At 40.1% G+C, this 18126-nt stretch overlaps 1 protein-coding gene across 1 annotated transcript in view; it reads left to right on the forward strand.

The window, feature by feature from the left end:
• The window catches only part of LOC111184024 (formin-2), a 188742-nt gene that overhangs the window by 136650 nt on the left and 33966 nt on the right, over nucleotides 1-18126 (forward strand). The window lies entirely within an intron of this gene.

An 18126-nucleotide genomic window follows, 5' to 3' on the forward strand; every position in this document is an offset into this window, starting at 1 on the left:
AGATAGAACAACAAATAATCATCTCCACCATGTGATCATGCTCTGACTACTTTATTTGTAGCTTCATGATACATATTTCCAAAATTTCACCAATTGTTTGTTTCCAGAATTAGTTGTCTAGAAACAAACTGTCACTTGATTGAAATCCATATTAGTGCTAGTATGGATGGAAAGAAAGGTAAGAGTGAGCAAATGAAAGCAAGCAAGAAATCCAGTCCTTAGTAACCAGTCATGTGTTTGGTATTTTGTTGCTATTGTAATACCTGAGTGGATGCCCTGCAGAACTCAGCTAAACAGTCACCTTGCACTTGACACAGGGAAGAGACTCTTGTATCCAGTTCCAACATCTCCATTCTGTGTCAGCACTTTTGATCTATCCTGTGACACATGAGTCCCAAAGATAAGGAAAAGTGGATTTGGAGGAAAACATTTTCATGCATTGTTTTTCCACTGATCCAGCCAGTGACCTTGATTGTGAAATGATTTTGTAAATTTCTCAAGGCAGCCATTCAGGAAAGTGTAGTAAAGTCTTAGAACAATGAACCCAGAAGGAAGGTAATGCTGTTGGTGCCCATCCTTCACCCTGAAGCAGGGGATGGTGGGCAGCTCCGTCTTTTTGGGTGAAACAAATAGAAATGAGGCCTGAAGCTGGCACAGCTTCCCCAGGCGAGAGGCAACTAAGGGGTGATGTGATTCTGTGAACTTTTGCTACTGACCTGGAAGTTGTAGCTAGAAGTCTGACCCAGAGATATTTCCATCCATATTTATTTCGAAGCAGACAGCTGCCCCCAGATGGGTGCTGCGGAATCCAGCCAGGAGGGGTGGGTTTGAACGGAACCTCTAGCTGAGCTGGGGGCAGCCTCACCACAGGCATCTCTATTAATCTGACGATGATGCAAACCCAAATGTGATGCAGTTGCATTTTTCAGAACCACTTATGATGACACAGCTGGTTGCTGGTGACTTTAGATCAGAAAAGGCACTGAATAAATATTTGTTTAACAAATAAGGCAGCTGGCTAGAGGAGGAGGGCTTTATACATATCAGTGGCTATACCCAGTAGTGATTAAAAGCCAGAAAATAACTCATCTCAAAATAAGCAGTATCGCCAAGGTGGCTTTGTCAATGGAATAAAGGTAAATGGAAAACCACGTTTTTCTGGCAGAGGTAAATGTTCTAAACGGCATGTTTGCATATAGTACATGTAGGCTGAGTCATTACACCTCTTCCCATGGACCGTATCAGAAACGGAAAAGCTGTCTGGGTGGGGAATACGGGCAGGGAGCGCAGAGGCCGGGTAGAGCTAGGCAGCGGGGTTGTCACGTGATGAAGGGCAGGGGTGATGCGGACGTCACTAGTCTAGGGATGAAATTCTCCAGAATGCCAAGCACGCCCTCCATATCTCCTGTCACCACTTTTTTTCTGTTAAATGAACAGAGATGAGGAAGCTGCCGCATGTTACCTGCAAGTATACGATTTCATGATTTTTTTGACGTAGTATTCAGTTTTTAAGCCTACTGAAATAAGATTTCTGTACAAATCATGAAGACTTCAGATTCAGGTAGCTGGCATGAGATGGCCCCCTTCCACACAACCATCATGTGCAGCGTCATGTCTGCACAGTGGCCTCACCCTATCGTGAGCCCATCAGTAAACTGTGGGTATGAGCCTTTGCCAGTGCTGTCATTTGCACCCGTTGGTGGTGACACAGCTATTGACCTGCAGCTTAAAGAGGGTTTGTGGACCAGTCTCCATCCTGACTCCTGATGAGCTTGTCAGCATATCCTTGGCCAGGGTCTTGTACTCAGTTCTGCTATTCAGGTTTGTTTTGGGAGAGATAAAGTAATTTTTCCAGTATGTTGGTAAGAGAAAAATCTGCTACAAAGTGTTAGATGGCTGAAGAAAGCCAGTTTTATTTAACTCTGTTGTATTTGGAAGAAAAAATTACCCATTCCAACTACTTGAGACATGTAAAATTTCGTTTAAGGAAAACGTATTTTCCATATGCATGCAAGCACACTGAGCCCTGAGCAACACGGACTTGGGGCACCAACTTTTGCGCAATCCAAGATCTCTACAAATTATAATCAGCCTTTCGTATTCAGGGTTCCACCATATCCGAGGTTCCACATCCATGGACAAAACCACCCTGAGCTCATGTAGTGCTGCAGTATTTACTACTGAAAAGACTCTGTGTGTCAGCGGACCTGCACAGTCCAAACCACTGACCTGTGGTTGCCCTTGTATAGGTGGACCCTGATTTCCAGCGAGACTGATAGCCGTTGATGCTGTGGTTGCCCTTGTTGTATGTAGACACTGATTTCGAGTGAGACTGGTTGCCGTTGATGCTATAGCCTGTGTTTATGGAGGTTTTTCTAGCCACTCTTCTCACACACGGTGGAAGCCAAGAGCTCTGGTTTCCCCAAATACTTTAAAAGAGCTAGATAATATTTCTGTGATCTGTCCTCCTCTTGAAAGTAAGTCTGCAGCTGGATGCACTGGCCTTTAGTAGCTCTCTTGGGAGATATGTCTTCTGTGTGACCACAGAGGTCCCACACCTGGACAGCTTGCTCTGTGGCATAAAGAGAAGGGGCTGCTCTCTGGACTCTGGAGTGGCTGCAGTGAGGCATGTCTGGTGTCTCTCAGCCCTTTGTCCTCCAGGGAACCCAACACAGAGCTTTCCTTATTTTTTCATGGAACCTGTATTTAAGTTGTGTGCCTACGTCTTAGCACACCGGTCTTCATTGTGAGGTTATGAAAGCATAAGGAGATTCGCTGAGAAGGTATAGTTTTATCAGACTATGATTTCATGTACTTCTCCTTTAGCAAATGAGCGTGATGCTTATAGGTCAGAATTAAATATCGAGCTGCTCACTCGGTGAAACAACAACCCTGTCGCCCACGGAATCAAGAGGAAGATGAGGTCCCTCTTTGAAACATGACACACACACACGCACTTGCCAATTTTTAAGGAACGTCCCAGAGCGAGTGCGTGGTGACCCATGTCCTGCGTCTCACAGGCGAGTTCAGTGCCTGTTAATGTTGAGAGTGACCCTAAGTCACCTCAGGATCTTCATGTCCAAGGAAAGATTAAATTAACCCAAGCTTATGAGCAGGGAAGTGGGAGAATTTACACTGGAGTGATCTTGACAGTAGGAATTCCCTGACAAAGAGGTTTCTAGTTAATCCAGTGTCAGATGAGGTCCGAGCAGAGATACTTTGAGAAACAGCAGTAGCAGCAGTAGCTTCAGCAGTAGTACTAGTACCAGCGGGGATCATGGCAGCAGCCCCGGCCGCCGCGGAGCCTGCAGGTGCGTGGTCCTTGTCTGCACAGCCCCAAGCTGGCTCATCCCACCCCCTAATCCTGTGAGGGAGACCCCGTATCCCTGGTGCACAGCACACAAAGCTGAGATGCAGGCATGATCTCACGCTCCCAGCACAGTGAGGGGCAGAGCTCGGGTGCAGACCCAGCCTTCCGGCTGCAGAGCCTGTGTTCCTCATCATTAGCCATAGGTGTGGATGTGAAATATTATAGATGAGGGCAAGTGTGGGATGGGATTTATAAGAAGACTAGAATAGATCCTTTTTGAAAAGAATCTGAATTTGTACTGATTTTCATATGTGTTCCGTATTTAAATGACTAGTTACGTTTATAAAATTGTGTGTGGAGATACTTTTAAAGCCTTTTCTGTATTCTAACAGATTTTGATAAGTACATAAACTATGATACCACCAAATATGACATTTGCCCAATTAAATAAAACTTATCAGAGTGATGTGAGCCTTAGACACATAAGCTTTTGTAAGCAGTAAAAATGAGGGCCTTTTGCTTGTGTGGCAAATAAATAGTAGGTGGAGGTACAGCCACTGTGGTTAAACCCACCAAATGTTGAGTGGAGATAGTTTTGATTCCACCAAAAGGGACGTCTCTGTAAAATATGCCTTAAGTCAAAAATGTCTAATAATCCTTAAAAGGTGTGTAAAGGAACATGCTTCCCACAATATAAATTTGCACACAGAACTTAACAAGAGTGAATGAAAAGAATCTGTTTTTTTTTTTGTTTGTTTTTTGGTACGCGGGCCTCTCACCGCTGTGGCTTCTCCCGTTGCGGAACACAGGCTCCGGACGCGCAGGCTCAGCGGCCATGGCTCACGGGCCCAGCCGCTCCGCGGCACGTGGGATCCTCCCGTACCGGGGCACGAACCCGTGTCCCCTGCATTGGCAGGCGGACTCTCAACCACTGTGCCACCAGGGAAGCCCCAAAGAATCTGTTTTGCTTTTTAAATACATAATTGCCATTTATATAACCATTTAATGCAACAAATGAATTTCTTCCTGGGTTTCTTCTGTTCTATTTATCAGATTAAAATGCTCTGCCCAAAGAATGGGGGAGAAAAGGAATTCATGATAGTTAAATATTTGTTTGGCTTCAGCTTCTGGAAATATGATTAGAAAAATAGATAGTTAAATCTGCTACTTATTATTAGGGGAGTTAATAAAAGACATTTGGCATTTTGTTCGATCTTGCCACTGTGCTTTCTGACCTAACTTCTAAAAAGCCTTTTTTGTATTTTGTAAAACTTCATAATAACAATGGGAAAAGAAGCATTCTTTACTTAAATGTTCCTGTGTGGGAGTGTGTAATGTAACGCCTCCAAATATTCTTACGTGAAATAGTAATTGCCATTAAAACGATTTTTCCTACTATGTTGGGGCGCTGGGAAAACGTGTGAGCTGTACTTCAAGTACTATCGTAAGATTGGTTGGTCAGAAAATAAAACAAGGGTATGTATTTAACCTGTGAATCTCTGCTTGACTTGTACTAAGTGCAAATATTTATCTTTAGATTAAAAAATATGTTTTATCATAATCAGTTGATATTTCAGTGTTTACAGGCTGATGGCCTGAATGATCATCTGAGAGGTATAAGTCTAGTTGTCTGTATTGGTGTTAAGTTTTCCTGTCGTAGCTGGCAAGGGTGTGTTTTGATTGGATGGTTCTATTTGTCTCGTAGACCTAAAATAATGTCTGAAATACCAAATATCTTATAATAAGACAATTTAGATCTGTTTTGCGGAATACATCATAAACATTTGGTACTTTGTAATTTTTAACAGGATGTTTGTTTTTATCAATAATAGAATACATTTCTATTGCAAGCCTTAAAAGTGTATTTATGTAGAAAACCACATCAATTTACAAGGCTATAGTTAGAAGTACATACGTTTTGTGGATCCTAGGTTTGTTTTAGATGTTGAATGATTCATTACTTTTTGTGGAGATGCTTTTTCTCTAATTATTTGTAGAGCATACCCAGTCAATTCAAAGAATGTAACAATAATAACTTCTTTTTAAAAAGTTTTCTTTTGGTCAAAATATTATTTTTATACTTGTAAGTAAATGGCTACAAAACAAATAATCAAAAAGCCTAATGACATAATAAAAAGGAAATATAATTAGGCTAATGATTCTTGACCTTGCTGGATGTATTGGGAAAATTATATCTGATTAATTGTACTTTGGAATTGCAAAAATTTAATCATGATGCTGAAGTTTAATTCTTTTGGACTTCATATTTGCATACTATGATGATATTAAGATTTTGTTGGACTAGGTATATTTGAAAAGGGTATTAATTTTTAATGGCTGGGGTGTTTTATTTATTATGATCCATAGACATTGAAAAAAGGGTTGCTTGGAAAATATACTTGAGATTCATTACCTTTTATGATTATCTATGGAAACTAAAACTCATCCTTGCAAAAGTGAGGAAAGATTTTTGGTCAGATGAAGGGAGAGTGTTTTCTCAGTATTGCTAGTGTGGAGAACCCGGAAAACTGGAGGGAAGGGGGGCACAAATTATGTTCACTGTTGCATCCCTTTCTTGATCTGATGGGAACAGGGTTTCTCCATTTCAGCCGGGAGTGCAGCAGAGAAAAGCAGCAGCCATGCCAGGGAGAGCCAGCACTAACCACTCCGGTCACATTGGGTGCTGCTCATGGTCAGGACTGAAATGGAGCGAGTAAGCTGGACTTAGGGTGAGGCTGTTGGAGGAGATGAGGCTTGAAGTGGGCCTTGAAGAATGTATTTCATTCAGACATGTACAGAGGAATAAGGGATGGATTTTGAAAGTAGCACCGCAAGCAGAGATTTCCCTGCATCTTGTTTAAAACCCTAGAAGATCAGCCAGTAGAGCAGCAGGCTTCTGTGTACGGGGAGCTCCTGTCTGATGGTTTCAGGGATGCGGACGTGGGCTGTTGATGGATATTTCCCTTCACTGAATGTGTGTCCTTCTCATCTTTCAGCAAAAGTCTTTAGGTTTTTCTCATTAGACATAAGAGTGAGAATTGAATTTAGGTAAATTAGACCTGAAGTTAATTTTGATGTCTTGGTGCTACATGGTGGAATGTACATTTCTATACCATGGACAGCGGCAGGATTCTGGACTATCCGAGAGCAAAGGAGAATTTTATTTCTCGTTTGACTTACACAGTTACCATTATGATAGCTCCCGCCTTTGCCCGTGGGAGGTGATGCTGCTGACAGTAGACTGGTTGTTCCCACTGTACCTCCTCTGACCTAAGCTGAAAAATGTTCCCAGTTATTTGGGGGCACAAATTTAAGACTTAGAAGAAAAATTAATGTTCTTATTTATATCTCTTTTTTTTTATTTAAACCTTTTATTTATTTATTTAGTTATTTAGTTATTTATGGCTGTGTTGGGTCTTCATTGCTGCGTGCAGGCTTTCTGTAGTTGCGGTGAGCGGGGGGATACACTTAGTTGCATTGCGCGGGCTTCTCGCTGTGGTGGCTTCTCTTGTTGCACAGCACGGGCTCTAGGCGCATGGGCTTCAGTAGTCTTGGCACGTGGGGTCAGTAGTTGTTGCTCACAGGCTCTAGAGCGCAGGCTCAGTAGTTGTGGCGCACGGGCTTAGTTGTTCTACGGCTTAGTTGTTCTATGGCATGTGGGATCTTCCCAGACCAGGGCTCGAACCCTGTTCCCTGCATTGGCAGGCAGATTCTTAACCACTGAGCCACCAGGGAAGTCCCAAACCTTTTTTATTTAAACCAAAATACAAGTAAATGTATGTTTCTTTTTCAAAACGATGTTCATAATGGAAGATTTCTAACATTTCTGCTTATTTTTTGGTTTTGTTAATAAGTGAATTTTTAAAATTACTAAACTTGAAACTCCATCTGAAATATCACGTTAAAAATTTCTTTGGAGATGGGCCTTCTAGACTGACAGACCAGCAGCTTGACAGGTCCTCTTCCCAGCAAAACAACAATTTAACTGGTGAGAATTATAACAAAAATACTCATTTAAAGTCTCTGGAAATTGTCCTCAGGGCACAGAGGAAATGGAAAAACACCCACTCAAGAAGACCTCCTGAAACTTGGTTAGGACAGTGAGACCCACAGTGTCTGAGCCCCGAGATGCTCTGTTCTAGCCTCTGGTGTGTGCAGCCTGGACAGGCTCTGTCTGTGGCTGTGGCCCTTCCTTGGGAGGGTAGGAAACTGGCATCTCTACTCTCCTCAGTCCCCTGTTCCAGAAGCTCTGTTCCAGGCAACCACGGAGAACTAGGGAAATAGCCGAGAAGGGCCGTCCACGGATCACAGTCAGCCCTGGATGTCAGGAAGGCCGTGCACATTGCCCCCACTCAGGAGCCATCAGGACAGGGCACGGGCACCGGGACAGTGTCCCTAAACCTCATCAGACTCACCAGAAGTGAGTGGAATCTTCATTGCACAAGTGTCTTAAACGCACCTTTGTGCAAATATTGACCTGGGGACAACTCCTAATCCAGGCTTAAAAATAAAGTCTGTCATGTCTGGCAACCTGAAGGCTGTGTGCATGCCCAAGACTGCAACTGTTCAGGAGCAATTAGAGAAGATCCAAGTTATTAGTTCCTGGCTCAATGTGGGAAAAAAATTCTGTAAATTCCCTCTAAGGCAGCAGGCCCCAACCTTTTTGGCACCATGGACCAGTTTCGTGGAAGACAGTTTTTCCATGGACTGGGGTGGGGGTATGGTTTGGGGATGACTCAAGAACATTACATTTATTGTGCACTTTATTTCTATTATTATTACATTGTAATGTATAATAGAATAATTATACAACTCACCATTGTGCAGAATCAGTGGGAGCCCTGAGCTTGTTTTCCTGCAACTAGATGGTCCCATCTGAGAGGGATGGGAGACAGTGATACCCAAGGTGTGTTCCTTATGTCCACTGTACTCCATAAACTCGTTTTGGTTGCTGTCACTGCAGAAAACCATGCTTCACAAAGATAGAGTGTTGGAAACGGAAGCAGGCTTTTCGGTGCTTTTGTGGCAATCTCAGGGTATTCCACCTTGACTTTAATCCAGAACGTATGGAGATTTGAAGTTGTCTCAAACATACTTTTGAGGGCACCGTCATTTGCCATCTCGAGCAGTTGATCCTCTTCTAGCACAGACAAAGTCGATTTCACCTGGCTTATTCACAGATGGGTCATGGATCCATTCCTTCCCAGTTCGGGGGTCTTTGTGGTTGGGAAGTGATGCTCAAACTCTTTTGAAAGCTGAGATAGGTGATCATGCACCAGCCGGGAGAAAGAAGGCCCTGACTCAGTCTCTTTCAAAATCTCTGCTAATGTTTGAAACATGTCAAAAATCCCAGTGTTCACTCGTCACCCCCATAATTCCAGTTTGGCTTTGAATGCAGCCACTTTATCTGCCGACTTGAATACAGTTGTCTTTCTCCCCTGAAATGACAGATTGGGTTCTTTGAGCTGGTTGAATATGTCACACAAGTAAGCAAGTTTTGCCACCCATTCTGTGTCACTGAAATGTGCTGCCAGTGGTGACTGTTTTTCTGTAAGAAATCTCTGGAGCAGCTCTTGTAACTCAAAAACTCTGTTCAGTGATCTACCTTTGGAAAGCCAGCTCACTTCTGTGTATAAGAGAAGACGTGTGTGCTCTGCGTCCATCTCCTCACAAAGCTTCATGAACAGACGTGAGTTAAGGGCATGTACTTTAACGTGGTTGATAATTTTAATCACATCCTGCAAAACATTGTTAACAGGTGACATTTTTCAGCTAGCCAGCATTTCTCTATGGATGACACAGTGCATAGACTCACATTCAGAAGCAACCTCTTTGACCAGAGTAGTGAAACCAGAAAGCCGTCCAGTCATGGCAGCCACTCCATCCATGCATATACCAACACAAAATGACCAATTCAGTTTCCCTGATATGTAATCATTCAAAGACTGGGAATAGTTCTGCAGCTCTGGTGTTGGTTGGCAACAAAAGTGCACATATAATATATCCTCAGGCACATCCACCTGAAAAGCATGTTGCACAAAAACAAACATTGTTGCCTTGTTGTCAACATCTGTAGACTCGTCAACCTGGATGGCGTACCATGGAGACTCACTAATCCTCTCTAACAATTGTGCCTTAATATCCTCTGCTCATTCATCAATTCATCTACTTATGGTGCTAGCCGAAAGAGGAACATGTGCCACAATTTGAGCTGAAGCCTCTCCTAAAAGTTCATGCAAATGTCCTTAGCAGAAGGCAGGATCAACTCTTCTCCAGTAGTAAAGGGCTTCTTAGCTTTAGCAATGCGGTTAGCTACTAAGAATGATGCTGTCAGCGCAGATACATTTGATGAAGTGGTGACCTTCAATAATTGCTTCTGTTCTTTGTGTTCACGTTTTTTTTTCTTTTGAAAAAATCCGAAGGCTTGTCTTTTAATGCAGTGTGCTTGGTCTCCATGTGGCGAAGCCATTTTGAAGGTTTCATGGCTTCGTTGGATAGCCAGTCACCACATATTATACAAAGTGGGCTTGGAGAATGTGAATCACCTGTTGCAATGAACCCATAATTTAAGTATGACTCTTGATATTTTCTTTTAAATGAAACTTTCTTTTCATTGGCAGCCTTAGAGCCTTCTGTTGTCTCATCATTGGGTCTTTCCCCCCTTTCAAAGAAGCTCTCCAGTGATGTTTATTTTTTACTCATTTCGGCTAGGGTTAGCTTGTGGGCTTATGAAAACTATGACTGAACAAGTGCCCAGTGCAGGAAACAGGCACGGCCGGAAGTGGTAAATAAAATAATGGGCGGGACACACGCAGACTAAAATAAGTGTCGGATTCTGACTTCAAGCCTTCCACCAGATGCAGCTGTACAGTTGAAGTACATCAACTCACTTGCCACTATGAAGCCTGCCACCAGATGCAGCTTAATTGTTACTTGCCACTCACTGATAGGGTTTTGATATGAATCTGCAAGCAATTGATTTATTATGGTCTCTGTGCAGTCAAACCTCTCTGCTAATGATAATCTGTATTTGCAGCCGCTCCCCAGTGCTAGCATCACCGCCTCAGCTCCACCTCAGATCATCCATCAGGCATTAGATTCTCATAAGGAGCACACAACCTAGATGCCTTGCATGCACAGTTCACAGTAGGGTTCGCACTCCTGTGAAAATCTAATGCCACTGCTGATCTGACAGGAGGCAGAGCTCAGGTGGTAATGCAAGCGATGGGGAGTGGCTGTGAATACAGATGAAGCCTCGCTTGCTCTCCCGCCGCTCACCTCCTGCTGTGTGGCCCATTTCCTGGTGGGCCACGGACCGGTACGGGGGTTTAGGGATCCCTGCTCTAAGGCGTGCCCTGTTATCTCACCCACAGAGTGGTTAAGGGTAAAGCTTTAAGTGGTTAAAGGAGCAGAAGCACACTCTTTAGCTTTCACTTTAGATAAAAACGTGGGGCAGCGTGTGTGCAGGAAGGTCAGGTAGCACACTGCAGCAGGAACAGACTTCCCTGAGCGGGTTTGACCACGTCACTGAGCAAATGAACAAGCAAACACAAACACAATAAGCTCTGGGGCCTAGAAGGGAAAGTCCGTACCCAGAGCTGCTGTTATGTTATCTGAAATGTCCAGTTTTCAACAACAGTAGATGAGACACACAAGGAAGCAAAAAAACGTGACCCATATACAGGGAAGCAAATGAACAGGCAACAAAAACTTTGTTCAAAGAGGCCCATGTGTTGTACTTAACAGAAATAGACTTCAAAGCACCATTCTAAATGTCTCCAAAGAACTGAAGAAAACAGTTTCTAAGAAATAAAGGAAGGTATGATGATAATGTCTCATCAAATTGAGAATATCAGTAAAAATAAATTATTTAAAAAATCTAGAGCTGAAAAGTACAATAACCAAAATGAAACAAGAAAAGCACTAAGTGGTTGAACAATTGGTTTGTGGCGGGTGGCGGAAAAAAACTATCAGCAAACTTGAAGATAAATCAATAGAGACTATGTAGTCTGAAAAACAGGAAGTTGAAACCTCAGAAAAATGTGGGATACCATTGAGTGACCAATGTACATGAAATGTATCAGAAGGAGAGGAGAGAGAAAAAGGTGCAGAAAATTATTAGAAGTTGTAATGGGTGAAAAGTTCCCAAATTTGATGAAAACACTAATATACGCATCTAAGTTTCGTGAACTTCAAGTAGGCAAATACAAAGAGATCTTAGTTATACCTTAGTCAAAATATGGAGGTCCAAAGGTAAAGGAAAAAGTCTTGAAACCAGTGAGAGAGAAACAACTCATCACATACAAGGAAACTGCAGCAATGTTAGCAGCAGACTTACCAGAACTAGCGGAGACCAGAAGGCAGTGGGATGACGTATTCAAATGCTGAAATGAAAGCGACCAACCAAGATCTTACATCTAGCAAAACAAGGTTCATAAATGAAGGTGAAATAAAGGCATTCTCAGATAAACAAAAACTGCGAGAATTTCTTGCTACCAGACCTGCCTTCTAATACTAAAAGGGTGTTCTTCAGTCTGAAGGTAAATTACATCAGACATGCGTGCACACGCACACACACACACCCCACTGCTGGTAAACATAATTTTCATCTACACAAAATACTGTGTATTTTGTGTATTTCTTCTCCTTGATTCTTCTGACTGACTTAAAAACAACTGCATAAAACAATTTGTATGTTGTTGAGCCTGTGACACCCAGAAATGAAATATATTTGAGAACAAAGGAAACTAGTAGAAACAAAAGTTGTGTTACAGTCAGGAAGTGACACCATGTGGTGTGCGAATCTACACAAAACAGTGAAAAGAACAATAAAGGGTAAATAAGAAGGTGAATATAACAAGTTATATGAATATATCTCTCTCCTTCCCTCTCTCAACTTCTTTAAAAGACATATAATTACATAAATTGATGATAGGAATTTGTACCATATATAAATCACAGACAGTATGTGTAACAGTAATAACATAAACAGGTGGTGAGTGAATGGATGTATAGAGGAGTGAAGTTTCTATGTTTCTGGAATCAAGTCAGTATAAATATGAAGTAGATTCTGGTAAATTAAGATAAATATTGTAAGACTTAGAGCAACCACTAAGAAGACTCAAATACTATATAAAATGAAATCACTAAAGGAATTAAATATCCACTTAATCCATGTATCCATCCATTACAAAGGAAGGCAATAAAGGAAGAACAGAGGAACAAAAAAGACATGAGATATACAGAAAACAAAATGAAAAATAGCAGATATAAATTCAACCATATGGATAATAACTTTAACTGTGAATGTATTAAATAATCCACTCAAAAGGCAGACATTATCAGATTGGATAAAAAGAAATCTAAGCACATATTGTATTATAAGAGACATACTTCAGATTCAAAGATACAAATAGGTTGGAAGTGAAAAGAACAACTTTAAACAACCATAAAAGAGCTGGAGTTGCTGTACTGATATCACACAACATAGACTTAAAAGAAATGTTAGCAGAGGTAAAGTGGGACATTCCATAATAACGAAAGTGTCAATCTACCAGGAAGATTTCTAAACATGTAGGCATCTAACAACAGTGTCCCAAAATACATGAAGTAAAAACTGACAGAATTTAAGGGAGAAATGAATACTATGTATGTATGTAAGTGCGCTATGTACAATAGCCCACTTTCAATAATGGATAGAAAGTTAAGCAGAAGATAAACAAGGAAATAGAAGACTTGGACAACAGTATAAACAAACTAGATCTAAGAGACATGGAACATTCCACTCAGCATCTGTAGAATCAGCAGAACACACATATTGCTCAAGCATTTGTAGAACGTTCTCCAGGATGGAGCATATGTTAGGACACACAAAAAAACAAGCCTTAATAAATTTGAGGAGATCAAAGCCTTAATAAATATAAAACTATTGAAAAACAAAGTGTGGTTTCTGATCACAAGGGAATTAAATTAGAAATCAGAAAAAAATTTGGGGAATTTTCAGATCTGTAAATATTAAACCCTTGAATATCAAATGATTCAAAAAAGAAATCACAAGAAAAATTAGAAAATACTTTGAAATGAATATAGGTGAAATCACAATAAATTAAATTTTATATTGTATATAAATATATACATATTTTATATATAACAATATATTAAATATATTTAGTACTATGCAAGTAGATCAGTGCTCAGAGAAATTTATAGTGGTAAATATCTTATTAAAAAAGAAAAAAATATCTGAAATCAATCTTACCTTCCACCTTAAAAAACTAAAAAAGAAGAGCAAAGTAAGCCCTAAGCAAGTAGAAAGAAGGAAAGAATAAACACTAGAGTGGAAATAAATGAAATAAATAATAGAAAAATAATAGAGAAAGTAAATGTAACTGAAAGTTGAATCTCTGAGAAGATAAAAAAATTGACAAACCTTTAGCTAGACCATGAAAAATAGGAAGATTCAAATTACTAAAATCAGGAATAAAAGAAAAGACACCACTACTGACCTTATACAAATAAAAAAGGATAATGGTGTACTATGAACAATCATATGACAACACATTAGTTAACTTAGATGAAATGGACAAATTCTTAGAAAAACTGACTCAGGAAGAAATAGAAAATCTGAATAGAAAGTAGAGACCTAATCAGTAAAAGACAAACAAAACAACACCAAGAAAACTACCCACAAAGAAAAACCCAGTCCCATATGTCTTCACTGGTGAATTATATCAGACATTCGAAGAAGAACTACCACTGGTCATTCACAATCTCAAAAACTGAAACAGGAGGGAACACATCCCATCTCATTCTGTGAGACCACTTTGCTATCAAAACCAGGCAAACTCATCATAAGAAAAAAAAGGGTACAGGCCAATATCCTATACAAATATAGACAGAAATTCTCGCCAAATGCCACCAAACTGAATCCAGCAAAACGTATAAAGGATTATACACCATGGCCAATGGGATTTATGCTAGGAATGCAAGGTTTCATCTATGAAAATCAATTACTGTAATACACAAAACAAAGGATCAAAGCCCTGTGAACATCTCAATAGATGCAGAAAGAGCATTTGACAAAATCCTACAGCCTTTCATGATCGAAACATGAAGGAAGCTGGGCATAGAAGGGAACTTCCTCAACCTGATAGAGAGCGTCTGTGAAAAACCCACAGCTCACATGGAAGACTGAATGTTTTCCCTGAGATCTGGAAGGGGACAAGGATATACATTCTCACCAATTCTGTTTAACAATGTGCTAGAAGTTCTCATCAGGGCAGTTGGGCAAGAAAAAGAAATATGTAAATGGCATCTAGATTGGGATGTCTCTCTTTGTAGGTGACATGATCTTGTATATAAAAAACCTAAGGAATCCACTGAAAAACTATTAGAAATAATAAAAGAATTCAATGAGGTTGAACAAGATATAGAGTCAGTGTACAAAAATCAATTCTATTTCTAGAGACTAGCAATTAACACTGTGAAAAATGTAATTAGGAAGACAATTTCCTTTATGATAGCATCAAAAAATAAAATACTTGAGTATAAATTTAATAAAAGAAGTCTAAGACTTATACACTGAAAACTAGAAGACCCTGAAGAAAGTTAAGGTGTATCCAGATAAACAGGATGACACACTGTATTTATAGATGGAAGACACCACCAAATTGTTCCACAGATTCAACACCGTGTCTAGACAACATCCCAACTGCCTTTCCCCCTCAGAAATTGACAAGCCAATCTTGAAAATTCATATGAAAATGCAAGGGGTTCAGAATATTCAAAACAATATAGAAGAATAAAGTTGGAGGAGTTATCCTTCCTGATTACACAGTGATTACAGAGATACAGTAATTATGACAGTGTGGCACAGGCATATGGATAGACGTATTGGTCAATGGAATAGAATTAAGAGCCCAGAAATAAATAGTGTTGTTTATGGTTTATTGATTTTTGACAATGGTACCAAGACATTTCAAGGGCAAAGGATAAGTCTTTTCAACAAGTGGTGCTGAGACAACTGGACATCCACATGCAAAAAAATGAATTTGTACCTCTTAACTCCTACTGTGAACAAAAGTTAACTCAAAATGGATCGTAAACTTAAACATAAGAGCTAAAACTATAAAACTCAGAAGAAAACATAGGAGTAAATCTTCATGACCATAGGTTGGGCAGTGGTTTCGTGGATAGACTCCAAAAGCACATATGGCAAGAGAAAAAAATAGACCAGTTGGACAACATCAAGATGAACAATATTTGTGCTGCAAACAATACTATCAAGAAAATAAAAAAGATGACCCCCAAAATAGGAGAAAGTATTTGCAAATCGTATCTGATCAGGGGTTAATATGCTGAATATGTGTTGAACTCTTACAGCTCAATGAAATGACGACAACACAGCCTGACTGAAAGATGGGCAAAGATGTGAATAGAAATGAAACTCAGAACCACCATGTGACACACTTCACATGTACTAGGACGGCTGGAATTCAAAGGAAAGACAGTAACCAGTGTGCAGAGGGTGTGGGGAAGCTGCAGCTCTGGATTTCAGTGCGAATTCTGAGTCTTAATTTCCTATTCATGTAATTACCAGTAAAAATCTTATTTTATGAGAAAGTAAATATTTTTCAGGTAGCTCCAGTTACCCATAGAATAATCATGCCAGACTGTAATTTTCTGTGTAAATAATAATTTTTTCAAGCTTAAAAATCTTTTAAGGTAACCTCCCCAAAAGTGTATCGTCAAAAGTATAAGCTTGTTTTTGACTTACAGAACAAAACGGTTTTATAGGCAAGAGTCCATTCACCTCTGAAGGAGAAATTGATGTCTTTTTTCTTTTTATGAAAATGCTAAAGCTATGGACTGATTTTTCTCTTTAGGAACATGGTCCCTGGGAACGTAATGAAAACCCCTTTAGGAGGCCCACTGGCTTTTCCGCGGACATTCCAGGACAGTGTTTGTGAGGGTTACGTCCGCTATTGGTTTAACTTTGATTATAAACTGGTTTACCACCTGTACCAGTGGAAGCTTCAGAGGATTTTTCTTCCCTCAAGTCCTTATGTATGAAAGAGGATTGAAAGCAAAATCTAAGGCCCTCTGTGTTTTTAACTTGTGTGCTGAACAGACACGTGAAGCAGAGGAGATTTGCGTTATTAAGCCTAATAAACCTCTGTTCTTAAACTAAAATGGCCATCCTGACACCTTCAGCTCTAACCCCCTTCACTCCCCGCCCCCGCCATGTGCAGGAATGTGATGCGTGAGGTCCCATGTGCTCTTGCCCCTGTGATCTCTTACCCTTTACACACATGAAGAGAGTGAATTCAGACCAAAAACTGTTAGTTAATGATGCCTCCATAGAATAAGCAGGACTTAATTTGCTGCCAATTATGGTACCATTGTAAACCATTGTTTACATATGTTTACTTAAGTTTGGTGGTTGTATTCAATTGTTTTCTATGAGGTTGTGTCAGGATTAGAAGTGAATGAAATGCCTATCCTTTCATAATTAACAAATTTTAACTAAGGTAGGAAAAGTGACTTCAAAATAGCAAGTTTTACAAAATATTTTGGGAAACAAATATAAACCTTACCACCCAGAAGTTATGGGGAAACATACTGAGAGTGATGTCAGTGAACTTGAAGGAGGGCAAAAGGAAGACTGAGCCTGGGCCGCAGTCAGCCACGGCCTTGCAGAGGTCAGGCACATTTTCTTACCGCTTTTTCCTGTATAATCATAACAATCATTGTGTTTTGAGGAATGTAGGCAAAGTTTTTCTTTAGTTGATCTGCATGGCTGTCTTTATGGATAGTTTTGTGTTTTGTGTACTTCTCCACATGAATTCATTCTAATGTCATTAAAATTTTCCATAGAACATAAGCAGGTGATTCTTTATAACTTCTTAGCTCTAAGTATAGTACAAAGTATCTCTTTTTAGTACTTTTCTACCTAATGTTGGTGGCTTTACTTGCGGCCCCTTTTACTAAGGTTTTCTGTACTTTAATCAATTAGTGTTATAACTAAAGTTTTTCATATTAGGATGGAATGTCTCCTGCTTTGTTCTAGAAATGAGCATGTTCTTGAAGCAGAACTAGAAGCTGGAGTTTGAGGTGAGACACTTGTTGAAGCCCAGATGGGCACAGGACTTGATAGAAACTGAGCAAGTCTCCAGCCTCTAAGTGGCGAGAGAAGAAAAAGTAACATTTTGTTGCTGTTTTGAAAGTTAGGTTTCAGTGTTACCCTGGCAACCCCAGACACACTTGGCTTCTTCTGTTAAGTATAAACTTTCGTATTACAGTAATACCAGCTTGCTTTTGAATACTGCCGCATAGGAAGCAGGTAGATGCAGAGGACTCACGTTCCAGAAACAAAACAGAAACTCATTAGACTGGCTTTTTGGATTCCAGATTAAGTCTTCCCCAAAATACAAAGCAGCCAAATATAAGACCAAACCAAATTTCCCCTTTTAAAAAGACAAGAAATATTTCCCCTTTTTTCTGCCGAGTATGACTAAAGCTTGTTTTAATTTCAAAGTCTGATCATTATAAAATGCACATGAAGAAAATAATCAAATGGCAACATGGTTTTAGTTTATTCTCAGTGTTTTGGTGATGCGAAAAATGAAACAGGAAGGGAGGTGTTAGTGTATAATGTACAGTTTAAAAGCAAATTATACTATTGGCGAAATTAGAGTAGTGTGTATAACTTGGAGGAAAAAACATAGCTTCTGAATAGAGATTTGAAGGCCTGGAGATTTGAGACCCTGTGCTGTTTAACCTGGAGAAATGGCTGAGGGGCTTGGAGTGGTTCCAGG

Source organism: Delphinapterus leucas, chromosome 16 (assembly GCF_059928025.1).
Source record: "Delphinapterus leucas isolate spDelLeu-1000000601 "Yukka" chromosome 16, BTC_Dleu_Yukka2, whole genome shotgun sequence".
Taxonomy (NCBI): Eukaryota; Metazoa; Chordata; class Mammalia; order Artiodactyla; family Monodontidae; genus Delphinapterus; species Delphinapterus leucas.